Here is a 27,817-nt window from a genome sequence, read left to right as displayed (position 1 = left end):
CTCCTCGGCACCAGCTCGGGGACTCCGGCCACGGCCACCTGCGGGACACAAGGATGAGGGACGTCGAGGCGCCGCTGCCCCCCTCTCCCCCCGCCCGAGGGAAAAAAACCCATCCCCGTCCCGGTGGGGGACGCGAACCCGGGTCCTCCCCGCGGGGCCGCGCTGCAAAAGGCCGCCCCCTCTCCTGGGCGCCCCCCGCCCGTCTCCCACCAAGGGGGGCCGCGCCCCCAGACTGCGGCATCCCACAGCGGGTCGGGGGGCTCCGGGCCCCACCGGGGGTGGCGGGAGCGGAGCGGGTTCGTGATGGTGGTGCCAGTGGGGGGCTCCAGGGGATGCTGGTGGTGTCGTGGGGGGGCTGCGGGGTCCCTCCCCGCCCCGAGCACCCCCGGCGCCGCCGTCTCGGCGGGGGCCGCGGCGCGGAAGGAGCCGCTCCGCCTCTGCCAGGGACGCCCCCCCCAGCGCCCGCCCTCACCTCGAGCTGGCGGCGCTGCCTCCCCGCGCTGCTGCCTCGCCTCACCCGTCCCCGCCGAGCCGAGCCGTGCCGAGCCAAGCCGAGCCGAGCCGTGCCGTGCCGTGCCGTGCCGAGGGGGCTAGCCGGCCAGCCCTCGCCCCCACCGCTCCCCCTTTAAGGCTGCCTCCCCCCCATCGTCTCTCCGCAGTGAGGAGAAGAGCCGCGGAAGCTCGCTTGCGGCCGGCCCTGCCGGCGATGGAGCGGGCGTCGCCCCCCGCCTCAGCCTGCCCGCCGCCCACAGGAGGGCGGTGACCGGGCTGGCGCCCTGCCGGGGGCCGGCGCGACCCCTCGCAGCGCCCCGCTCGGATGTCACGGCGCCCCGGCCGCTGCCCACCTCGAGGGGGGGCCGTGGAGGGGGCGGCAGGCGCAGCCCCGGCTGCCTGAGGGAGCGCACCGGCGGCCGCCAGGTAAGCGGCGGGGTTGTGGTGCTGGGGGGTGGGGGGGGGGGGGGGGCAGCCCCGCTGCCGTCGGGGGTCTCGGCCGCGGGGAGCCCGCCCGGCGGGGCAGGGGAACTTTTTGGGTTTTGGGGGGGCGCCCCCCTCGCCCTGCGGTGCCCCCCCGTCTTCATCCCCCATGGTGTGAGGGGGGCGAGCGGACGCGGGATGGGGGAAACCCCCTCCCTCCTCCCTCCCCCCCCCCCCCCCCCCCGGGGCTCTCGCAGGGGAAGAGGGACGGGGGTTCGCTGTGGAGGGCATCGCCCCCCCAAAAAAGGGCTCCCCCCTCTCCCGTCTAAACCCGTGATGGGGGGCTGGAGCCCCCCGGGGTGTCGGTGCACGACAGTCCTTTGTCGCCGGCGCGGTGGATGTGCCGCTGTGCCCGCATCCCCCCGGCTGGTGGTGGTGGTGGTGGTGGGGAAATGCTCCGCGTCCTGCCGAGCAGCCACCCCCGAGTGCCCCCGGGCGCATCGCGAGGTCGGGGAGCCCCAGCACGCAGCTGGCAGAAGCACAGGTACGGCCCCGGGACCACCTGCGGCCACGCCGCGCCGCCGCTCCCCTGGGTGCAGGCTGCGGGGTCTCGCGTGCCCTGTCCCACAGCTGCCGGGATCAGTGCCAGATGGTCCCGGGCGTTTGCCCGCCCCCCCCCCCCCCCCCTTCCTTCCTCGCCAAGCGGAGAGGAACCGCAGTGCTTTCTCATTGTATGCCGCGATTTCGAAACGCTGTTCTCTCAGAAGTGTAAGACCTTTTCGTCTAAGAAGAAAAAACCTCTGGACGTTTCAACATAAATCAGATTTAACTTGGATGGCTTGCCAAGTGTTGGTGGGCTGTGAGGGGGGGGAGAGAACCACACTGCTTTTTTTTTTTTTTACTGTCTGTGTCATAAAAATGAGCCGTGCAGCCCTCATTTCAGTCAAAACTACAGCACTAAGGGATGGAAGTGAACATTAGTTAGTGTAACGTTAAGGGAGGTAAGCCGTGACCTGTAAAACCTGCACCCAGTACTTCTGAAGCCTTATCGTGCTTCCTGCAGCGATGCACCTGGGATTGAGGGGTCTACAACCTGAAGTGCATCGAAGATTATTTCACCTGAAACTGCTGTGTGTACCCTGAGAGAATTATATAGCGTTTTATTCACTGTTCAGCAGCAGCATTCACATGAAAAAAAAAAACAAAAAAAAACAATGATAATCCAGTAGGAGGTGGAAGAGAAGGGTGCCTTTTCTAGTGGAAACCATGCGGTTAGGAGACACTCAGTCTCCCTGCTGCCTGCAGTCCGAGCAGCAACCGTGCCATTAGGGGCTACACCCTTTCCAGGAAGTGCTTCCCTGTGGATGCGAAGCTGCCGTGTGGTCTGCTCCAGTGCATAATGGACCACAGCAGAGGGAGGGCGTGCGAGCATGGTGGGGTTGTGCCTTCTCCTGTTGTGTGTGTGCAGATGCCCCGGTGGAAATGCGGTTTGGGATTTTTCCTTCAGATCAGCATATGAAATGATTGACTCCTCAGCTACTGTGCCACCTTCTCACCTTTCTCTCTTGAAACGTAGTGGTTTTGACAGTAGCTAATCTGTGTGCACCAGAACAGCAGTATTTCATTTTTTTTTTCTTTTTGTTCAACAGAAGGTCCCTGAAAACTGTTTTAGCTGCTCTGAATCTGCCCCCCCACCCCCACCCCCCTTGGGAGAGTAGGGATGACACCTCTGTAGACCGAACAAAATCAGGTGCGATGGGCTCAACACGAGCAGCGTGGCTCGGTGTTGTGTGGGTAGCAGGAAATTTTGCTGGCGTTCTAGGATCGAGGCATTCTGTGAAAGGGCTCTAGGTGGAAATGTTTTCCTGCACAGCAGCAGCAAGAGGCGAAGGAATACAAAGTACTAGAGAAGCTTGTCAGTTTAGACAGCCGTCCGCAAGTGCTGCGATTAGTACTGTGTTGGCATGTCACTGTGAACTAATGCTGTGGATTTTGGTGTCCTGCAGTTAAGGAAAAAGACCAAAGTAACTTGCCATTTGTAGTCTGAAGCCATATCATTTTCTTCAGCGCAGAAAGGTAAGGGGGTCTGGAGGCTGGAAGATTAGTGTCTCTGCTGAGTTTAAAAATGCCCCTGCGTCTTAGAGGGTTTTTAGTCTTATATAAGACCTTGTGAATAACATAAACACAGGGTGGGTGTGGCTATCGGTGAGTGTATTGATGAGGACTCGAGGAGGATTCCTGTGGCTTTAATAATTCATGCTGGTATGATTGTTGCCTTTGTTTCTGCATTTTTTTAATTTGTTAGTTTTGTGTTGGTGGCATTTTTTATTATTTTTTTCAAATGTCTTTTGACTGTGTAAAGCTCAGGGAATGGAGTGGAAAAAAAGGTCCAGGAGTTCCAAAGGCTGGGTGTACGGTTGTCTGATGGTTCATTGGCTCGTCCTTTGTGCGAAGGTAGATTTCCTTCTAGCTGTTGCTGATAATTAAAAATACAGCTGAGGGACAATTAAGTGGATCAGTTTCAGCGAATTTGTACAAAACCAAGCATGTGTATTACTGCATGCTCTTTTTGCATCCAGTTTGTTCAGCTATAGGTTCTTTAACATATTCTGTTAAATACAATCTAATTCTGCTTACTTTCTTTTCACATTCTCTACAGATATCCAGGACATTTAAGAAAATCCTGTTTCTTACCAGTCAGTGATTGACATTCCTGTGTCACTTTAAAGCTGATTTGTCTAAGCTGCATCTAATTATGAACCTTTACAAACTACTGCTCATTTCTAATTAGTACAGTGAATAGCTTGTCTGTTTATTTTCCAAAATATTTTTAGTTTGTGTATTTTCAGCCAGTTTTAGGGAACTTTTTTTTTTTTTTCCCCTAATTTGAAAGCATAAGGAGAAGCTTTTTCCTCTTTTCTGAAAAGAGTGACTTCTTTGTTATTTTAGAAAAATAGTAAAATAAATGAAGTAACTCCATAAAGAATGAAATTGAAGTATTTGAAATTTATAAGCATCGCTGCTCAAGACCTATGTTCATGCAGCATACCAGTCGATGATTTCTGTGCTGGGATATCAATATTATTCCCATGGGATGCACTGAGCAGAGCTCATGTTTGGGTTGCTTGGCGTCTCATAAACCTTTTGATTTCTGGGGACAATTCCATTTCTTAATGATGAAAATGTGTAGAGGGAGGAAACATGGAAGATAAACTGTCATCAGTATTGTATAATGACATTTCAGTGACCCATTTTCTGTTGATAAAATGCAAATCTTTGTGTGCTTTTTTTCCCCTCTTCCTTTCAGCAACTATCCTGTGAAGAAGTAGTTCATGAGATTATTTGCAATCATACTGATCAGAGTTGTTATTTGATTAAAGCCTGATCTCTCATTCCCTTTGAAACTGGAAGTAGATGTCTGTATCAGTAGTAGGCTGTAGGCAAGTTTTGTTAATATATTGGTACACTGTGTTTTCAGCCTGGTGATTATGGTGAAACTCATAGTAGGTCAGCATGAGTGCTTAGTGAATATCTTTTCCGTGAGATGGAATTAGTGAGCAGTTTAACCCATCTCCCAGAGATATGCTAATTACATACAAGCAGAAATAAAAGTGCATTGAAATGAATACTCTTGCTTAAGTGTAATATTTGAAACTGCTTTTTACTGCTGATTCACACTTTGGCTAATTTTTGTCCCTTCATAACAGACAAGAAAGTCTCTTTTGGTTTTAGGTTTCAAGAAAAAGACAGGTATCACCACACTTACTGATTTTAAATGACATTGTCAACGTAGGGTGATTTTAATATTTATTTTTTCAGAACGAACAGTCATGTCTGAAGGAAGTGGGCACATGTGTTTTCACCTGATGTGCCAATTAAAATTTCCAATAAGGATGACAATTTAGAGAATTGTTTTCCTAGTTACACAGATAAGACAACAGAACTCATTAGCTGTCGAAGTCAAAATTAAAGTTACAGTGAAAGGAAATAAAAGGAAAATACTAGCAAAATTTTATCATCATTGGTAATAAAACTGTAATTTATTTTGGTAGGCTGAATAGAATTAAGTTCAGCATAAAGATTTGTCTGTATGAAATCTTACTTTACTATGGAGTTCGTTTGATAAACTGCAAAATGTCTGTCCTTTGATTAGAATGGATAAGAATAATTATCCCACAGTCCTGTTGCTTTTTGTTTAGCTAGGATTTACACAACAGTGACTTGTGATTAATACTGTATTGCTAGTAGCAAATGTATGTTCTATTTTATATGTAAAAATTACCATATATCTTCTTAAAAACATTATTCAACTGAAGATAGTTACAGTTTTTTTTTTAAACTGTAACAAAATCACATGTATCCCACAAAACCCTACATACTGTCTCTTAACTCTGATACAGAATAATATACATTTTACAATTGAAATTCTACTTTTTAAAATTGCATTTGTTCTGATGATTGAGAGCCACCAGTGATAACCAGCTCAGATTACAGGGGCTAAATAGGAAGACAAAAAAAAAAACAAAACAATTTCAAATATACCTGTCTTCAGTGCTGAAGACTTGTTCCAGCCATAGGGGTAAGCCGACACTTACATAAGGCAAAGGCCATAGCTGAGTTATGAGTTCAGAAGCAGAGATAAGTTGCGAGGCCTTGGCTGCAAGGAAAACAGGATTTCAATGGAGTTCCTTCTCTATGTCTTATTTTCCCTGGTAGTTTTGTTGTAAGTCTGGTAAGGGGAGTCACACCACTAGAGAAATCAAAGAAGTTGACATTACCAGTGGGCAGATTGTCATCCTATGTCCTCTTTCCAACTTCTAATTAGTCTTTTTTCCTATCATGGCCTTTACTTTAGCTTGTACATGAGAAAACGGTGTTAATTTTTCAGCAAGTGATTAATATTTCTGATTGCTGTGCTTCATAAACTGCATTAGGACTTCTGATTTGGTGTAGTCCTCTCGATCAGCAGATACTGGCCATGAGTTGGAGCTTCTGCAGGACAGGATCTTTTGAGGAAAACCTCAGTTTGGCTTTTCCAGAATTTCATTTCCCACAAAGCAAAAAGGTTTACATCCTCAGTGGGAAGCTGACAGGTTCCCATCGTGGTGCAGATGGGTTTCTGCTGGCTGGCCTGGCCCCAGCACTCTGCGAGCACTGTGGTGCTGGCGCCACATTGCAGCGCAGCCGCTCGTCCTGGCAGCAGTGGGATGCTAAGGAGTTTGATTGCACTCACCCAATGGTGCAGAGGCACAGAGGAGTTTCCTCGGGTTTAAGTTCTCCTGCAATGTCCAGCGAAAACTACCTAGTCAGGTTGTACAAATCTGTGCGTGGCTTTAAAATAAACAGCAACGTTTCATCTTGCTGTGAATGTCGTTTGGATGGAGTTGTGCTTTATTGAACTTTGAGCTCAACCTGCTTTGGGTCCTGGTGCAAGCTCCCCTGCAGTTTGAATTTGGACATGGTTAAGGAATTGTGCTAGTGGCTCTTCCTGAATACAGTAAAAAAGGAAAAGTTCTTTAGCTGCATCAATTAGTGAAGCTCTGTTACAGCCCATGGGACTACATGCATTTATTACAGTAGCAGGTGAGAAAGTTTTAAATGCTGTTAGTGGGCTATGTGTTTAAAACACTTTCTTCAGGAAGGCTGCTTACTTTTTGTCGATATTTGCTGTTATAGCTGTCTGATGGGAAATACCAGTGAATGTCTTTTAATTCCAGTAACTCTAGTTTCAGTTTATTAGAACAGTAGTTCGCTCTGTTGATAGACCCAGAGAAATATGAATGTCTGCAAACCCATAATTATGTCAGGAACTAATTTATAGCCTGATTTTTTTTATCATTTTTTTTTTATTATTTTTTCACTGAAATCATATGGTAGAGCTTACAAAGAGAAATTATATGGGTACAGTTCAGATCTTTGAAAGAGATAAGAACATTGAAAATTTTTAAATTATTTTGAAAAGGATTTTCTCAAAGATTATCAAAGCATTTAACTCCCAGCATTTTATTCCTACTACAGGTTGAATGAACACACGTATCTTACAGATGGGAAAATATTTATATTTATTACTGATACCTGTAACCACTTTCATGTCATTCCTTATGGTAGAGTAAGCTCTCAGTGCTATCAGGCAGGAGGTTGTCAGAAGGATTTGCAGTCACATTGGGAAGTGCTGGTTGGGAGCACTGATTACCCAGATGGACTGACTGCATTATGAAGATAACAGCTAACATCAGGAGAGAGGTAGGAAGAGAAACAAGCTCCTTGGGAAGAAGAAATTCTGCTTAGGTCCTGAAGAAAAGGAGAGATCTCAAGATGGTGAGACTTCACCACTCAGCCATCTGCAGGTCTTACCTGGGACACAGTACAGCTGACAGTCCCATTAAAGAGGAGTGGGGCTCACTTACTGCTTGTGACAAAATCCCACATTTCTGAAAGGGAGAAGAATAAGGGAGGCTGAAGCAGGAATGGTGGTGTCAGTCAGTGTGTCTGGGAATGAGAGAGCCAGCCAGGCCTGTGACCTCCCAGCACCTCCATGGATGGCCATTACCAAAAGAAATGAACCACAATTTTAAAAATTGTGATGCAGTTTTCTAGACATGATGGTAACTGTCCTGACAGGACAGATTATGCTTCTATTCCTGCCAAAGGTGTTCAGAAGAGTAAACAGCCATCTTTAAGGGCCATGTTTGATTACAAGACTTGCTTTAGAGGTTTCTCTGAATGTTTCTGGAGCTGCATGCAGCTATGCAGACTAGGGCAATTACATAGAAGAAAAGACAGAATTTTGATTTTATTGAATAAAAGTGATAGCATTCACCAGTAGTAACAGGAATAGCTTTTTGATTTGAAATACATGCAAAATTTAACATTAATAAAGTATGTAGGGAGGAACTGGTGAAAAATGAGTTGTGCTCAGGTCAGAAGATGAGGTTGCCTGGAAGAATTAGCAGACTTCTACATCCAGTTATTGTTAGTGGTGGCTTTAGAGTCCTTTTAATTGCTGTCTTATTTTTGGAATGCTGAGTGTGACCAAGGAAAAGAGAAAATACCTGTGTCATGGCAGATTTTGACTGGTTCTCCACTTGAACTGGCACACTTTACGTGGCAAAAGAGGCACACAGGCTACAGACAAACATGAAGACAGAAAATATTAACTAAGTGCAGTTTGGTTAGCAGAAGCCTTTGAATAGTGAGTAGACCCGTTTAATGTGGCAAAATAGTTCTTCCACATTCCCAGTGTTCAGAGACACTAGTGCAAACAAGAATCAATTCCAATTGGAATTGACTGTGTTTGCTAGACTAGTTTATAAAGCATTTAAGGAGATGTTGAAAAGTCTAAAATACAATAAGTCTTTGTTTCAGTTACTTCCATAGAGGGTGAAGCAGGAATGGTTACTGCAGAACTGCTACCAGGTACATATCAAGTACATACCAGTGGAGTTATTGGAGAGAAAAGGCTGCAGCAAATCATGAGGGTGTAACAGCTTGTTTCCAAGAATTCTGAAGGAAATGCATAGCTAAGCACCTGAGCGACTTCTGAATCTGTCATTTATTTTTAAATGCTATGTGTGACATGGAGGATAGCCAACTATTAGGAAAAAAGAAGATGTCAGGAATTAATAGTAGGTTGAAACCCAAAGAGGTAATTGAGAAAAAAATAAATTGTCAGCAACATCTAGAAGAACATGTTGTGAAGGTGTAAGACACCTTCAAGAAAACAAAAGGTTCTACAGGTGGAAACGGTCCTGTACAACCTCCTTCAGACTCTCAGTGTGGCTTAAATTAAGTGTACAATTGCAGTCTTACTATCAAACACTTCTCGTACTGATAATGCTTTCCATCAAACTGTTCATATGCTTTCATGAACACCTTGGTGAAAATACTTCCTCTGTCGAAGCAAAAAGGGTGAAAGCTACATGTCTGTATGGGATTTTGGAAAAATCTGTGCTTGTAAAGAAACAGACACAATTCCTACTTTGATTTTAAAGTAATTACTAGACAACGCTATATATACATTGGGGACTGCAAAGCAAGTAATCAAATATCTCCTGTCAAGCAATTAAAGATAATATGAAAAGACAAGCTAAAGTGGTTTAGGAAGATACAAAAAAATGTACCTAGATATTTTTTAGTAATTATTTTGGACCTTCCATCATGTGAACAATTTTTATATTGAAATTAATTTGATAAAACTTTGGAATGGAAAAGGTAGAGATATAGTGAGGGTATTTAATATTACATATCCTAGTTTCAGTGGTTTATTTTTTCCTATTAAACAAACAAAAAGTCATCTGATGGGAAAAGAAATTTGAATTACAAAATATTTTAAAATTAATAATACATTAACCAAACATTATTGAAGTAAGAGTTTCAGAAGAGTGTCTGTCTTCTAAAACTTTAGAAATAGTATATCCAGAAGCACCATTTTTTAACTGAAGAAGACAAGCAAAACAAGAAAAAAAAAGAATATATCCTCTGAATACAATTAAAGGTATTCTGCATAACATCATACTACACAATTGTTTGCTTATGTAGTGGCTTTAGTTGCCCCTCTGGGGCTTTAGCTGTTCTTCTGAAGCAATTTACATTGCTTATTGGGAAGGATTTCAGGCTGTAAGGACCATGAATTTGATTGTTGCTGCATTGGTTACTGCACCACTAATCAGCTTGATTTACACAGTGTTTTGATCATCACATGCTACTCTTTGTAGTCTTGCTAAAAAACAGTTGAGATGTTACTTTGCAGTGTGAATAGACAGTAGTGTCTGAATACTTACATTGGCATCCAGTTATAATCATGTAGTATGCTCTATCAACACATAATCTTGATATTAGAATAAAAATAATCTAGTTTACAATTTTTACTTCTGCTTAATTTTTGAAGTAAAAACAGGTTTGCTTGATTTTACTGTAAAGCAGCTCGTAAGAAACTTTTAGGCCTTTCTTTTTCGTTTGAATATGGATCAGGCGAGTGCTGCAGTTGAAGAAGGCAGATTACGCTCAGATTTGACAAGTACCAGCCACCAACAGTTGGTGAACACTACTTGTTCAGTTTAGTGGAACTGTACCGAATATTTGGTGCATATGACAATAAAGTTTTTGTTTTTGTTTTTTGTTTGTTTGTTTGTTTTTCATTGTTGCCTCTTAGTGAAACTGGAAACTGTTGCTGTAGGTTGAAGCTGAGAGACACTCTTCTTTAGCTAGAAAATGTGAATGTGTTCTAAGAAAGGAGACATTCCATAAAGGAGATTCAAACTTCTCCATTATTGTAGGGGTTCTCTAACAGAATGAGAAATCTATGTCATCTTCTACTGCATTTTAAATTTAAATGTTTAATCTAGATTACAGACTTAGTTTATTCGCAAGCTAAATAAATATTAACAATATATGGAAGGAGACTCAGTAAGTGCCTGGAATATGTCAGGAGCTTACATGGATATGTCTTCTTCAGCAGCTACCAAAGAAACTCATGTTCTTCTGTCACTTTTTTAATGCATTGAAAGCAGTATGATTGTATTTTAGATTTGATATTGATTGTGAATACTGATGAGAAGTCGGCAATACCCTTGGACCCATGGACAAGTTACCAGTATATTGTTATGCAAAGATTTTGCGACTTAAAAAAAATATATAATATACTGTACGTTCAGTCTTTCTAAAGCAAAAGAAGACTGCAGAAAGTAATCCTGCAATATATACCTTAGTATGGTCTTTTCTGGAGATTCTGTTAGAACAATTAGTTACATTTTAAACACACCAGAGAGATTTAGAATACCAAGGCTCACCAAAATTTACATTAAGGAGATCTATGCATGACTTCATGTTCTTTTGAAACTCCTGCTCAAGTATTCTGTGTTTATACCTGGAGAAATGACCTGTTACTCATGTCAAAATTTATTTTGATGTACAGTTTCAAGGACTTGTGCAAAAACCTGCCGCCATTTTTGCACAAATTTGACATCTGACATGCTAAATATTATTTCAGTGATTTGTAGTTGTTACATAGATACCTTAAAAGGAAATAAACAAAAATGTGATAGCAGATGAAGATCACGAAATATGTGATAAATAAAAAGTAGTGAAATATCTGCTTTATTCAGTGTGTTTCGAAATGAATTTTTATCCAAGTAAACCAATACATAAGAAAATTTAGGTTGGGTTTTCTAACTGGAGACTTGTGGCATTTCATTTAGAATACCAACAGGGCCATTTTCTGCAACTGTCAGGAAAACAATTTAGGCCTGTGTATGAACTGTTTAGCTTCTCCTTTCTCCTGTAGTTCCATTCCAGTTCAAAATTTATCTGTATATCCCACCTAGGTAACAACACTGATATTACTGACTGCTATTTCTTCTTCTGTTCTATTCTTTAGAGTATTGAAAATATTAACTCTTCTCCTAACACTTTGTAGTTAGTGTTGATGAGTAGGTTCTCATGGATCTGCTGCTACCTGTAGCATTTTTCCTTTGAAATACAAACACTGAGCTCTCTTTAAAGTGGTAAGTGCCTGAACTCTGATATAAGTAATTATTCCCCTTACAGCTTGTTACACAACTGTTTTGCCTCAGAAAGTAAGACAAGAATGAAGCTCAGTTATTGATGATATTCTCTTTGCAGCATGTATTAGTGCAAACTTTTATATTTATGGTGGCAATCACTAGATGGCACTGCTCTATGGTCTTTGTAAGTTGTATTTTCCTTTTCTTCAAATACTCATTCTGTTTTGTGTTACGTGACATAGCAAACTGTTAATGGTTTTATGGTATGATTTCTCCAGGTATTGTGGCAAATGGCAGGAGAACTTGACTAATGTGATTTTCGAGGCTGGCTAAATCCCCAAGAACCACAGGTTTGTGTTCAGAAAGGGGTAAAGCTGTTTGGCAGTCTCTGTTTCAGGACTGGTAAACAGGAGGCGTAGAACAAAAAAGCTGCAATAAGAATACTCCCCAAATCCTGTGTTGCTGATTACGTTAAGTGTATTTTCTGCTCCTTGGCAGGAATGTGACCAGGCAATCCTAAATTTACCAGCTGGTAGTTCCAGTTTTTCTAATCTCAGTCGTGAATGCATCTTTCAGCCAAGTGCATAAGGAACAGTAAAGTGCAATGGCACCATTCTGACACCTAAGTGGTGTAAGGATGTATGGTTAAATACTGCACATTAAAATGACTTTTGGGGGAAGACTGCCCTAACAACTCCTCCCCTAGTTCAGACAGCGTGCTGCCAAAAAAACGAAGCAGAAACTGCTCTTGTTCACATGTGGCATCTTTTCAAAACGTGAGGTACCAAGTCCATCACTAAGGTTAAGTATACAATGGTAGTGAAGTTCTGTAGGACTTGGCTAAAGCTTGGAGTCTCGACAGTCCTTGTGTGCTGTCTGTTTTGGTCCCAAGCTGATGATGTTTTGCTGATATTGCACCCTGGCACAGCAGGCTCCAGGCCTGCCTGTCTCCTGCTTTGTTTGAAGAACAATGTAAAAGAGTATGTTTGTCTAATGGCTGCATATAAATGGAACTGCCTTTGATCCCCAGCAAAGCTGTCTCCGGAGCCTCTTCATTTCTTCTGGCTGGAAGCACTGTCAGGCATTCTTCAACCAGAAGCTGACTGTGAATCTCCTAACGTCAAGCTTGCTTTGCTGCGATTCTCTCAAGGGTAGGTGGTTGTACTGTCAGCAAGAGCAGCCAGTAGGCATTTGCCGTTGTTGGATTTTGAATGATTAAGGAGCTAGACACTAGTTTCTGAGTTTGTTTTCTGAAAGTGCTTTTAAAGATGTCTGGCTAAATTCTATACGGCTCAGATTCTACTCCTTGGAATTAAAGTGGTGGTTGAAACTGTGCATGTTTTTTGGATTTATTGCAGAAAAAGGATTTACCAATCTGGCTTATGGTGAAAATTAAATTTCACTCCCATCCATTCCTGCTGTGTAGTATAAAGGTTGGGTAGTTTTAAATTAAAGCCTTTATTCCAGCAAGGCAATTATAAGTGCTTATTGTAGTACTGGATTTAGTGGCTGTTCTTTGAGTTCTCTAAAGCTTGTTGTTATCAGTTTATTTTTCTTTCTTGCCCTTAAGATGCAATCACAAAAATACAACACTATTTAGCCTAGTACTTTCAGAAAATTTTTTTTGAAAGTTGGAACTATAAATGCATTGGAAAAAAAAAATAAAGATCTTGCATGCATTGGTTTTCAACGTGATATTTGTGTTTTATAATGAAACTGGAATGAAGTGGTTGTTCTTAAATTGCTTTTGAGCATGAAACAATATATTTCATTATGTATTTATCTAATTTGGTTATTATTGTGAAATTATCATCTGAAAGAATCTCCAAATATGATTTTGGTAGTAATAATTTGCCCTATAGACAGCTAGCTGAAAATGATCTTTTCAGAAGATATTCATGAAAAATTGTGGAAGTTCTTGGGGGATTGCTAAAGAAATCACAAAATCTAATTGATTTCATAATCCATCATTTTTGATGTGAGGTTCTGGAGGCCTGAGTGTGGTGTTGGCATGGTAATGACCTGTTCAAAAGGATGTCAGTTTACATATGCTTTTAATGAGCAGTTTCAGGTTAAAGTAAAGTGCAAGATGAGGAAGCAGTGGCGCTAGCTTCAGACTGAAAGGATTTAGGTTGAAAAATTATTTGAATAATTGAGACCATTGCTCACATCTTCATGCAGCAACCAAATGGTTGACACAGATGCATCAGGACAGGAACTTTTTATCACCTGGTGTTTTTGCTAACAGTAAACTCATGTCTGATTTCTGAGTGGTGTTGGAGCTGTTTTGTTTAAAGCATTACACTTGTAGACTGTGCATATATTATAGTGAGGAAGCCAGTTGTTCACCAGCTCGTGAGACAGCAGCTTTGTTACAAGTGTGTCTCACCAGTGCTTGGAATCCAAAGCTCATTCTGTATTCATTTCTGGATATAGTTCACCGAATCGGTGAATATCTTAAGAGAGACTGAATGAACTGTGACCAAATTATCCAAGAAACTGTCATATAGACTGCACTGTAACAACAAAAAGACTTAAAATGAGTCATTTTCTTTTAGTGCTGGGAAAGTTATTTTACTAACACAGGAAAACATTGTTATGCCTAAGGCTGTTCTGTCTCTACTTGACTCAAGAGTCAAACTAAGGCTCCTTCCCTGAGTTCCCTTATTGCCTTGCTATCAGTTGTAGTTGTCAAAGAACAGGCATACATTTTATACTGTGCTGTGGCAGGAGAATGAGTCTGCTTTCAGTTCCTTGTAGAAAAGTTCTTTAAGTTCTTTAAGCTGAGAAACTGTTTTTAGTAAATAAAACACGAGATTGTTTTAAAAAATAAAAACAAAAATTTAAAAGCTCAAAACAATTGTTGTACAAATTACCACTTCATTTGCTGTTTGATGAAGTAGTGATTTGATTATTTTGAGAAAAACATTTATTAGTGTTTTATTTAAAAGGTCTTAAAGGGTTGTGGGAATTCTCAGTTATTTCCTAATTAGTACTTCAGAACAACTGAAAGCTGGTCACTTTTTTCATGATCGGTATTTGAATCTAAAAGTGAAAAATAAAAAGTCACTAAGTCAGTTCAGAATATACACATGGGTATGAAACACCTTGCAGTGAAATTAGGGTTACAGTCACAGTAGTAATTTAGGGCCATTCTTTGTATGACAGTAGAATATATACATATATGTAGAGGTTATCAATTTCAGTCATGAGTATCATATATATAGAACATCTCTTTTATATGTAAACTAAAAATATTTTTCAGTATTGTATGAACAGTGCTTATGACTAAATTTTTTTCAAATGCATTGTGCAAATCTTCAAAGCTGCTATGGCTGCTACTGCATTATAGAATATGTATTCACATGCAGTAGAAATTCCTGCAGCTTTGTTAACTAAGATAAACAAATATTTTTTAATAGTGAACCATATAAAAATGGAAAATAGTTTGATACAACACTGGAAGAACACTTGTGGGTATCGTAGAGTCACCTGATGACTCCTCCAATACCCTAAATTTAGTAGACATTGCACAATAAACTGGAATTTCAAACTTGATAAATGAATGTCTAATGTGTGACATAAATTACTCCGTTACATTTAATGTGTAACACCTTCATTAAGGTGTACTTTATATATGTATCAAAGGCCTAACTGAATTCTCTCAAATGAGTAGGCTGAACTGTAATGATAAGCATAATGTTACTGTGTTACACTATTTTTTTGTTGTTATATAATGTACTCAACTCTTTGAGTACATTTGAGTGTACTGTACTCAGCTCATCTCCACAGATGCATTGTTACAGCCGAATCTCAGATATTTGGTAAAAGTCTTGGTGGTGAACTTCATAGGAGGATTTATTTGCAGCACCGTTTCCTGGAAAGGCCTGTGCCAGAGTATGCACAATCTTTTGTTGACTTTTCAGAGTATTTTTGTGGTAGGAGGAAACCATACAATTCCATGACAGACCCTTTGAAAGATGGTGGTTTCAGAGATGCCAAATGGTGTAGAATTAGGAACCAAAATATTCTTTCTAAGGATATTTTAGGAAAAGGAGACCCTCACAAAGGAGCAGGCAGATTTCCACAGATATTTAGTCTGTGGGTCTTTTTCTCTGAATTAACGTGTACAAACAAACCATAGAATAGTAGGTATGTAAAGTCAGCACTTACAGATTGTCTCACAAGGAAAACAATTAAATGGGGCTTGAAGAAGAGTGTTTCTTCTTTCTGAAATGAAAGTTAGACCACTTAATCTTAAGTAATAGAGAATAATCCAGCCCTTCTTTAAGCACTATTCTCTTGAATATGGTACAGCAGAAGTTAGAGTTTTCAGCAGACACATCTGTGCATATTCATACAGAACATTCTCTTATTTTTGTTAAGAAATACAGCATTTCTTGGAGAAGTTTCGTTTTAATTTTAGGAACATGAAGAATTTTTTTGGACTTGCTTCTGTCATAACAGATTCCTTACAGCTTCTGTCACCATAAAAGAAAAATGGAAACACAAATTTTTATTGAAGCATAGCTATAGCAATGGATTTCTTTTACTTTTTTGCTTTTCAGCAGTTACCCTCACAAGGACATCAGGTTGAAAAAAATTGCAGGTTTCCTGAACAGGCACAATAAAACAATTCCACAAACCACTCCTAGCTGAGAGTGGTTTACCTCAGTTCTAATGATTCTGATGGAAATCAGAAATCTCTAATAATTGCCGAAGGAAGTTCCTGGAAGGTGTATCAGAATGCTGAATATGTACCTAAACAGAGTTATAAATATACAGTGCTGCATTTTATAAGCAAGTGTTGAATTCACCCTTTTTATTATTTTTCATTTTTACTCCATTTGACTCAGGTTTACTCCATTGTATTAAGAGCATTCTGGCTTTGATTAAACATGAGAGCTGATTCATATTATCACTGGAAAAATACTTAATATCAGAAAATGTTTAATCATGGAGTAATGGGGTTTTACTTGCTTTTCAGCTCTTCCCCAAACTTTAAGTCATAGGTCATGGATTAACTTTTGTTCTTTGTCTTTTGTTTACATTTTAGCCCCATTCCATGATACTTTTAGGCTTCAGAATACTCCTTATCATTCTAATGTTTCCCAAACTGTGTTACGATTGCAAGCTTTTCTTCAGCTTATCACTTTTTTGTTGTTTTCAAGAGGAATGCAGGTCTTCATACAAGCAGAACTATTAATGAAAAATACAATTCTGTAAGTGAATCTTTTTGCTAGTAAGCACAGTAAATGTGTCTGTCCAGCACCTTTTTTCAAAGGATTTTTTTTTTACCAAGGTGTTCTTTGAAATGCTTCCATTTTTATTTTCCAACAAAGTTTCTGAACAGCAGGATTAAATCTTGCTGTTACCACAAAAAGTGGATTCCAAAAGACTTGTCTCTCCATTCCATAGATCTCTGCAAGGAAAACTGTTTTGAAAACTGTCATGACAGTCGAATTATATTCTTCCTTCAGTAAAATTTCTGATTCAATATGAAGTATGCCAGCTGGTGAAAATGACTGATTTATTGTTTTTTCTGCCCAGGGAAGCTAACTGTGTTACAGGTAAAATAAATAAATAAACAAAGTAGGACTGGATTCTCATTTGATTGTAAATGATTCATCTTTGTTTAGATCCATTGCTCTTAGTGATGCTGATGTGATCTCTGTGAGCCAAAAAAATGACTTACAAGTATAAAACTTCATGTAATATTATGAGCATTTAATCACTTTTTTTGGTTCTGTCAGGATGTCTTTTAACAACTAATAAAGAAAACCAAGTAGGATATAAGAACTCTGTATTGTATGGCTAAAAGTAGATTTCAAATCACTTTTCAGTGTTAATTCTAAGGAATCTTTGGACTAATTATGCAGAAATGAGTTTCCTTAAAACATTATATACCAATTATTTTATTTTTTGTTTGAACAAAATTTCTCTGGGAAATATAAATCTCAGGGGAAGAAAATTTATTTGCCCCAAACATGGTTTGGGCTGTATTCAGTTGATAGTTTTGACTCTGTGTCTCACATAGCCAAGCATTTTGTTTCAATCTTGTTTAAATAAAACATCTTTTTGCTTCAGAAAGGTATTTTCCAACCATATTTGTGTCATTTGCCTTTCGAAGTATGAAAAAAAAAAAAAAGCATACCACAGTAAACAGATACAAATTTGCTCAAGAGATTTTTAGAAAGGATGGTCATCAGGAGTTAAGGTTTGTCATGAAATCATTTGAAGTTTAGGTCATGCCATAATTGTAATGGTCCATATGATCAGGAGTTTGTGCTGGAAATAAAAAGAAGAAAGGGGGAAAAAGGAGAAGGAGGGGAGCGGAGGGAGGGGGTGATAGTGGTAGTTTCAGAAGGACATGCGGGTGAAGGGATAAGTGTTTATCTCTGTCTTTGCCATTAAGGCACCATCTCTGGGAAACCAGTGGATTACTTAAAAGTTTTAAGAGATGCTCGGTAATGGTGTTGTCATTGTATTTTGAGTATTGAGGGAGAAGTGTGTCTGCCAGGTAAGTGCAGTTGAAATCAATGAATGTGTGAAAAGCCAAGGAAATGTGGAAATATTTAGACGAATTAGTCTACTCAGGTTGCAAAACAAAGATTATTGGTGACACTGTCTGCCGACCATTTTGCTCCTAAGATTTTTCTCTGCTCAGAGCATATTAATTGCATGATGCAACATCCTGCTGTCACATTGATGTATGTTTGAAGGTAAATTTCTGTGGGTTTTTTTTGTTTGTTTGTTTTTTTCATGTGGCATAGCCTGAATAATGTTATAAATAGGTTACTCCCAACAGTCTTTCTGTTCCTGTTATCTTCCTTGCCACTGTTCATCTGTAGTCAGTGCTCCCATTAGCTTTACTGTTCTCTCTGCTTCTGATTTTTACTGCATAGTTAGGTAAAGTACCAGCCACAAAGACTATTGGCACTTCCGTGAAAGGTTTCTAAGTCACAAATCAGGAGTCTGAGTTACATGATAGGCAGATAAACACCTGGTTTATAGATATTTAGATCTTAAGGACTGACATAAAACATCCCAAGAGGGGACTGTGTAAACCCCATTCTCAGAGCAGAGACGTATTGCTGCCAGAACTTTGACTGTTCAAAGTTGAAGCTAAGAATAGTGTTTTATTTTGACATAGCGTTACTGTATTAGATACAGTAGAGAGATGTTTGACCAGTAATCTGTTTCTTATTGAAAAAAAGGGGCCAAAAATGTTTGCCCATTTTTAAGATGAAGCTTTTTAAGTGCCGTTGTTTGTGTAACTTTGATTCTTGAAACTTCAAACTTGCCACTCTACACAGTACCTGCCTCCCTGTCCTTGTTCTTTCATTTGTGTATTGTGCAGTTGCAGAAATCAAATATGCTGCTGCAGAGACTGGAAAAGAAACTAATACTAAGATTCTACCAAATATCTTAGAAGAAGTTTTTCCTGAGAGATTTAGTATCAGTCCCAGAACATTTCAAAGACTTTACCTGGCTAAATCTTAGACATTCACATATGTAGCAAGCATCATCTTCCCTAGAGATACAATGCTACTTCCTGCAATTAAAAAAAAAAAAAAAAAGTATTCTTCAAAATAGAAAAAAATTAGAGGAGAAAGTTGAGAAGTAAGATATAAATGCACTCTGATCCGTTTCATCCTGGATGAATTGAGCCAGTATGAAGTAACCATTATTGCCATTCACTTCCCTTGTAAACAGTCGTCAGGGCATGGTTTTCTGTTCAATCCAAGTTGACTGAATTTAATCTGAACTAAGGTCTCTTATTTAGTGACAACTACATTCTCAGTTTTCCAGAAGTCTTTAGTACATAGGTAGCAGCAGCAAGGATCTGATCCAAATGAAAAAGATATGCATTTTTTTAACCAATTTGTTGTTAGGTCTTGTACATTTGAGCATTTTTATGGGTAGCATAAAAAAAATTGTATTGACTTAAACCAATGTCAAAACTGGGACCAAAGTATCACCTGGGAGCCATGGAACCGCTGCACAAAGATTTAGGACTCAGAACTGAGATTTGCTGATGGTGTCCTGTGTGCCTAGAGCTACATGCTTTTCCTTTGTAAAGGTTGTGTGATAGCATTTTCTTTTTTCTACATTGACTCTTTTTACTGCCCAGAATTTAAGCCTTCTGAGGCCGGGAGTGACATCGACCGTATTTCTTTACTCCATTACCTGGTATAGACAACAACCTTATTGAAACAGCTCAAGTGTTCTGTGGGGCTAATGGATACGAAGGTAGTACTATATTTTCAACACAAAAACACCTCTGAGCTGGTCAGTCTTACATTAACTGTTTGTCCTGTGGTAACAATTGTTCTCCACCTTTTGGTGACACCAGTTCATTCTGCTAGAGCAGGACATGCCATGTCCTGTACATTAGATAACTTGAGTACTGTACCTTTATAAGGTCACTTCCTAAGGAGCATTGCCTTAATCAGTAGATGTTCTTGGAATATAATGAATAATAGGTCAAATCAACTAATCTAATAAGGTTATATTTAGTAATTTTTTAAAAGCTTGTACGAAGCAAATTTTTATGTCATGGTTGCCCTTCCAGAAGGTTTTGCTATAGTCGAGTGGAAAAACAAGCAAACAAACAAAAAACATAGTAACTTTAAGATATTTAAAATACTCCTCACCATTAGAGCTTTGATGACTGCAGGTCAAAATTACCAAATCTGGAGATGCAGCGGTAGTTTGGAATGTTTTTAATGTTTTTCTGTGGTCTGGCATGGAGCAGTCAGCCTTGGAAAGTCTAATAGATTTAATGGACAATATGAAAGTTAGAAAGGGGGAAAAGAAGTGAATTTCAGTTTAAACTTTTTCTGAAGATTTCAACTAGATGGTTTAAATGGAAATCCCAAAGCCATGATGAATGAACATAACCTGAATGCCTTTTCCACATGACTAAAACAAACAAACAAAAAGCACCGCAAAAGCAGAGTGTGGCCTTAGAAGAAAAATGTAAAGAAGGAAAGAATTTTTGAGTCTAACAGATATGCTTATGTATGGAATTCTTCTTGAGATTTAAGAATAAATAGTCTTTGATATCACTACATTGTTGTCTATATACATACAAAATGAGGAAGTAATAAGTTAAGGTGATATACTGTGCTGTGTTACCCCTGAAATATAGTGACACATCTTTGTTTCAGAATAATTAAGAACAGTATCACTGGAAAATAGACAGTCATTCACTTTTGCAATTCAAATTGCTAAGGTAGTTGTGTAATTCATGTTGAGGATATGATGTTGACGGCCAGATTCTCAAATGTGATGTCTAGTAATGTGAGTGCTGTGGAAGAGGGAGGTACTGTGTTTTTTTTAACACTTGTAGCAAAAATTCTTTATTGCTTCTTTCCTTAAGAAATGGACATCAAAACAAATTCAAATCTTTAAATCCTTGTTTGCATGGAGACTCAACAAGGAAGTTCTATTGCTTTTTCTTTCTAGACCTGGGTTTCTTTAGACTGAGTGAGAAAGAATGCTCCCTGAGACAATGTCCACTGCTTTGGTTTTGGATTCAGTTGAACCGTCCAATAATGCTGTAAAACAGAGTGTTCTGTGTTATGACATATTTAGAGATCTGGTTTCATTCCAGGTGAAATCAGATTTCTTCAGCTTGATATTTTCCAGACGAAATCTAAAAATGAACCAATAGCAGTTGGTCCAAAATATTTTTTGTTTGGTTTCCATTTCATTGTCTTGTTTTCATGTGTGCCATTATAATACAGCATAATACAAACAGAATTTGAAAGGAGAAGTCACTTGGAAGCAGCACACTTTTGACATTGTTAGACCATATTTTGTTTTTCATCTCCAAAATGAACCTCCATATAAAAACAACCGAGTTTTGTGAAAAGTTATGTTCTAAAATGTATCTTGTGATGGAATATAGTTCTAGCACAAATGTTTGCTCTATTTTCTGCATCACATCTATCACTAATTAAAAACATGATTGATAAAAGAATCGGGGCAGGGAGAAGAATTGCTGAAAACCAATATAATAATAAATGGGGAGAAAGAAAAAAAATCACTAAGCAACAAAAATACACCGTCATGTACCTCATTACCTACTGCACAAATGAGACTTCAGTGAGCAGCTGTCTGAAAGCTCAGTGTTCATGTACTGTAATTTGTGCTAGGAGATTCTGGACTTCCTTAGAAATGTGCTGTTGAAATTATACCAGCTCAAAGTGATGCTTTTTGAGCACTCTTTATTCATAAAGTATTTACTTTAGTTTCCTTTTTTTTTTTTTGTCAAGTAGTATCTCTGTGTGTATGCTCTTCCTTAAAGAATGCTAATTTGCTCTCTTTGTATTGAAGAATTTTAGATTGCCATAATAATACTCCTTTGTTTAGGTGGGAAATAAAGTTACTACTTTCAAACAGTTTATTTAGCTAGTTGTGAATTGTTTATGTAAGCAGGTTTGGGATTCAGGTGGTACAAGTAAGAATAGCTTCTGTGAATTCTTTGGAGAGTTGAAGATTCCAACAACTCAAAAATTTCTTCTATTTTTCTATCACTATCAATTCTTTTTCTAGCCTTTTCCTCCTGTATCAAGAGGAGAGCCCTAAACTGCTGATGTTGATGTTTGGTTTGATATATGCCATTTGCTGCATTTGAGAGGCAGGCTATACTAACCATGCTGAGAAGCCTTAGCAATGACATATGCAGAGTTTACTTAGCACCTGGGCAACTGTTCAGAAGAAATTCACAGTGAAAATCAGTGCCCTATCCGTTTTGATAGAGAAGAGTCAGAACTTTGTTATTAACAGTTATTTTTTAAGGATAATGAATTTACACAGTCAGGTAGCTCTTCAGATGCCTGTTTAAAGATAGGAAATTAGGTCTGTGCAGTACATTGTGACCGTGAATTCTTACGAGTATATCTGTCCATGGGTTACTGAATCTCATGTGGATGATCTGAGTCACTTGAAAGCAAGTAAGTCAGTTATATATATACTCATGACTGCACACACTGATTTTGTGGGATAAATCTTGAAGTGGAGATGTGTAGGTCTTTTTCATGAAAAGATAACTTACTGTTTTTCATGTTTCTGCAGCTAAACATGGTTCATGATACATGGGGAAAATACACAGCTCAGATAGCTGATAAAGAACATCTTACAATGGACATTTCCTCCTTTGTCATATTAAATCCACAACTGTGAACATGATAATAATGGTGAATGGAATATATTATTTCAGCTACTACAATAAGTTCTGAAATTAATTTAGAAGGCCAAGAAACATTTCTGTTGGTGTGGGCATACATTTGAGATGAAATAAGGATTCAACTTATTCTGTTAGTTAAACGAATAGAGTGAAAATGTCAAGCAAATTAAGGTACAAGGTCTGAAGACATCTAGTTCTCCTTCAAATTAATTTTGCATGAATTTCTTAGAAATCTTATCCAAAATGTCATTGAGTGGGATATACATGAAAGAGTTATTAGAGAAAGTTTTTTATTAACTTCTATACTGTTTCGATCATGCTTGAATTTTAAATGAGATTAAACTTGGGGTATATGTGCATACTATGCAGCTCTGTTTTCTTCTTGGTATGTGGTTTTCTGTAAGGTATCTAATGTGTTTAATCACATTGTTCTATGATTAAAAGTAGTTTTAATAGAATTGTGAAATTTTATACATATATATATATGTAACTTTATTCACTTTCTGAGTTGTGTTGCTTTAATTTCTTTAGCATTGAAATATTTTGGATTGTCAGTTAGGAATAGTTGCCTTAAAAATAGCAAGAACACAAAATTCTGAAGTTTGCTGTATTTCTTCCTGGTGTTAGTTTTCCTCTGGTAGTAGACTATCAACTCCATGTCCTTACCCATTGTTGAAACTGTCCACTCATTTTCAGGCAGAGCCTTTTCAGAAACATACTGAGGCACTTATTGCTCTACCTGACTCTGCCTACTCATCTGATAACAATACAGGGGGTGACATTTTGAAATGTTACACATTCATTGTTTGGAGTGATGTTGTTGCTGGTGTTACTGAATACAGTTCCAAGAATTTTCCCATCAGATTGTAGCTACAATAGATGATTTTTTTATCTACCTTTAGTTTCATTGCCATTTCTGAATCATAGTTCCTTGATCCAGAGATTCTGCTGCATTGCCTATTCTTAAACAGTTATTATCTTGTTTTCTATATTGCCATTGATTACTATTGTACTTGATTTTATATTCTACTTAAGAAGGTCAGTTCTGAATGTGGATTACTAGCCCTTACATACAGCCAGTCCGAGCTGACTCTCACCTATAAATCTATGATACAGAACCATTTCTTCTTCAGAGACTAGTGCATCCATCAGTTTGATTTTGATATCATTCCTTTAACGTGTAAGTACTTGATGCTGAAGATACAGATGGTTGGTCCTGTCATAAATCATAAAACAATTTAGGTTGGAAGAAACCTTTGGCTGTCCAGTCCCTTCTTGCCCTGTCTTCATTCCTGTATTTCCTTAGGAAAGAGTCATAGTCACGTGAAATGTTGTGATGAGGTTCCACTGTTTGCTTCAGTCTCTGCAGCATCCTTAAAATGCTCTCACTGTTCTTTAAGAGCAGTAGGCTACAGAATACAGTAGGGCATTGATTTTTATATCCTCTCTGTCAGTAACATCACTCCATCTTATATAGAATAGAATAGTTCATGTGGAAGGAACATTCAAAGAGTCCAACTGCCTAACCACTTCAGGGCTAACCAGATGTTAAAGGATATTATTGAGGCATTGTCCAAATGCCTCTTGAACACTGACGGGATAAGGGCATCGACCATCTAGGAAACCTGTTCCAATATTTGACCACCCTCATGGTAAAGAAATTTTTTCTCATGTCCAGTCTGAACTTCCCATGGTGCAGCTGTGTGCTGTCCTCTTGCACCCTGTCATAGGTCACCACGGAGAAGAGACCCGCTTCTTTCTCTGCTTCCTCTCCTCAGGAAGTTGCAGTTAGCAATGAGGTTGCCTCTCAGCCTCCTTTTCTCCAGATTAGACAACTCAAGTGTCCTCAACCATCCCTCATCGGACATGCCCTACAGCGCTTTCACCAGCTTTGTTACGCTCCTCTGAATGCTTTCAAGTGTTTTAACATCCTTTTCATATTGTGGGGCCCCGAACTGCACACCGAACTGCACAAGGTGAGGCCACAGGAATCCTAAATCTAGCAGGAGAATCACCTCTTGACTGTTGTCTGTTACTGTACTTACGCACCCCAAAATGCAGTTTGCCATTTTGGTTGCCAGGACACACTGCTGGCTCACGTTGAACCTGCTGTAGACCAACATCCGTCTCTGTTCCATAGTAAACACTTACCGGAGAACAGACTTCCTTTTTCTGATGAGAAAATGTTTTTTCTTCTGAAGATAATAGGCTAGTTCTTCAACTCTATCACACTGGTTATTTCTAGCTACGTCTTTTTTATCACAATTTTCCATAATTTGATCTGTTAAATAATCTGGTCTTTCCTTTCTTGACATGGGATAGCTGACCATTTTGTAGTTTGATTTGTTTTCATTTGCATGTTCAGTCTGTAGTTCTCCTTCAGTACCGTAGTTAGTCTCTAATATCTCTTCTTTTGTAAAGAGGTTTTCCTTTAGTTGTTGAGGCTCTTTGCTGTAAAGGAGGTGAGCAAACAGTTAGCTATGTGCTCCTCCCTCCAAGGAAAGGGTAAATCACATGGCTAAAAGTAACCTTTTGGAGGAAAAAATAAATAATTCTTATTTAATGAGATTGGTAAGACTTCAAAACAAAACAAAATACCAGTTCCTAAAGTTTGTCTATGCTACTCATTCTGAACATTGGAATATTTCTACTAATTAATAAACTTAAAAGAGGCTTGCAACTGGAGTAAAACCCAGATTGTACATATTTTATGTATAATCATAAAGAATGGATCAACATATCAAAATTACAGTAAGTTTAGTAAGAAGAAAATTGTATTTTTATTTCAAGATTTATGAATAATTGTGTTTGTTAATGCCACACAAAAGAGGCAACCATGTATCTCACAAAATTAAGTACAGTAGTTGGGAGTCTGCTGATAGTTGGTCTCACCTATCCAGAAGCAGGCCAAAGGAAAGGTGACAGGTGACTATAGAAGGGGAGAAGTGACCCCCCTTCTATAGTTTTGTGGAGATGACATCCTGAAATAAAAGTGAAGCTTTTAAAAAATATATATATCTGTTATCTTCTGTCATTATAACAGATGTTATGTATTGGAGATTTATGATGTTTAAACATACTAACCTCTGAAAGTAATTTCTGCATATTCTGAGTAAGTGCTTCTAAAAAGTCATTCTAAAATTTTGTGCAGGTAGTACCTTCCAGTAACAATTCTCCTTTACATTTATATAATCTTCTCTTTATACTCATTGTCTTTACTGAAAATAAAGTTATTAGAGAGAAAATTACTTCTGGAGTCTAGTAATGTGATATTTTGGATATTCAGATAAGAACTGTGAAGTGCTTTCCTATGTTAGTTGTTTCTTAAACCACTTTTACATGTCTTACCAGGTCAATAAACTGTGTCAGTGTCTTGTATGGCTTTTTCTGCTGTTACTGCTTCCTTTCCAGTCTTTCTGTTTCTCAATGACATGGTCTGGAAGGCACAGCAAGAAGTGAAGAAGGTAAAAATTGGCACGGCAGAACGTAACAGTGTCAGCAGTCATTGTCTCTGTAGTTGGGTCATTGCTTGGCAAAGCTCAGAGGTGTTAGTTCACTGCCTTTGCTGATTGAAACACCAAGCATCCTGCTTTCCTGAAAGCAATGCGTCCAGGAGGAAAGTTGAGAAGTCATTCGTCAATATGTATTGGCATGACTAAAATGATACCTGGTAGTTGTATTAGAATTGCTGCACTGCGCAGTAGAGCAACTGTCCCTGAGATAATGGGGTGCTTAAAGTTGTCTTATTACGTGAGTGCCTAGTAATGAGTAGCCTGCTGGTTAAATACATGCCAAGCTTTCATCAAGCACTCAGTCTGGCAGGTCTCTTAATTTCAAAGTGTTTTCTCTAATAATAAGAAAAAGAATCATGGATACATACAAGCATATTCATTTGGTACTTCTGGAAGAAAGAGTCTAAGATAAAAGGCAATAATTAATAATTAAATTAGTGCTCAAAGTGAAATATTAAGAGTCATTCATTGGGATATGATCATAGGTAACTTGTGATTCCCGGAGTGTTTAACCTCCGAGGTTTAGGGAAGCTTAGTTAAAACTATTTGATTTAATGAATAGTTTACTTCTTGAGTGAAACCAAATTTCACAGCTTTTAAATCATCTCCGTATAAATGAAGTCAGCAGTTTACTAGTGCATCAAACTGCACTGGTGTTTCATTTATGAGTACTTGTGGAAAAGACGTGATTTCAAATTTTCTGCCTTTTTTTTTTCCTGTAGATCCAAGAGAATAATGAAAATCTCTAAATCAAAGCTCTAAATCAAGAAGTATTTTAATTTAATTAAAAATGTTCCGAAATTTTCACTGTAATCTAGCCTTCCAGTAGATAGATTGCAATCACTTAGGCACTGGAACAAACAAATAAAGAAAACCAACGCCAACATTAAATGCAAGTGGTTTAATGAAAATGAAAGAAAATAACAAATAACAGATTTAAAATACAAATACAGAGTTAAGACATGGAGGCATGAACTTAGAAGAATTAGGAAAAGAAAAAAAAAAAAAAAAAAAAAAAGGATGATCCAGCCTGTTATGTTCTCTGTAGGAAGTCTTCATTTCTAAAAGTAATGCCCTAGGTACACAACAGATTTCAGCACCTCTGTTGTCAGTTACAGTGTTTTATATGATGGAGGAATTCCCACTTAACAGGATTCAGCCTCTGTAATTCTGTCATTATTTTATTTGAATCCCTTTTTACCAAATAAATTAGCATAACCTTCATTTTATTACCAGAATTAGTAGTTTGGACAGCTAATGTGTTTAATAAGGGCACATTGATTTATCCAAGTCATTTGTATTATGAAAACAGAGGTTCCAGACTACTCTCAGATGACACTTCTAATTTATGAAGGAGTAGTTCTAATTTCAGTGCTGGTATAGACAATGACTGTTGCAGTAGAATATACCAAATGGCTTGTCCTCTCCCTTGAAAAACAGTACAGGTGTGAATCATGTTCATGTATACCACAAACAATGGCTGCTTGCTGTCTTCTTTGCAGTACTAGTTCGCCTCTCCAGCTGACTTTAATTCAGCAATTAACTGATCAAAAACTATAGAGATGTTTTAGGCATGGAGACCTTGTCAAGTAAATAGCTGTTCCTCAGCATATTTCTACAGAAAAGCTTGTAAGTTCTTTGGGCTGGTCTCTCAAAGCCCCAGAAGAATAAAAACAACCTTCAAAACATGT

At 38.9% G+C, this 27,817-nt stretch overlaps 1 protein-coding gene across 3 annotated transcripts in view; it reads left to right on the top strand.

Annotated features, from left to right (window-relative positions):
• The first annotated feature begins 778 nt into the window (after nucleotides 1-778).
• Nucleotides 779-27,817, top strand: part of LINGO2 (leucine rich repeat and Ig domain containing 2) — a 545,573-nt gene continuing 518,534 nt past the window's right edge. Inside the window, exons 1-3 of one of the 3 annotated variants that reach the window (XM_066988167.1) lie at nucleotides 781-918; nucleotides 11,696-11,767; nucleotides 12,448-12,568. The gene's annotated coding sequence lies outside the window, so the exon portion shown is untranslated. Of the gene's footprint in view, nucleotides 919-11,695; nucleotides 11,768-11,797; nucleotides 12,569-27,817 lie in introns of those variants that run through there. The other 2 variants (XM_066988165.1, XM_066988166.1) reach the window with 2 other exon arrangements.

This window comes from Anser cygnoides, chromosome Z (genome assembly GCF_040182565.1).
Source record: "Anser cygnoides isolate HZ-2024a breed goose chromosome Z, Taihu_goose_T2T_genome, whole genome shotgun sequence".
NCBI classification, from domain to species: Eukaryota; Metazoa; Chordata; class Aves; order Anseriformes; family Anatidae; genus Anser; species Anser cygnoides.
This window is presented reverse-complemented; position numbering and strand designations above follow the sequence as displayed.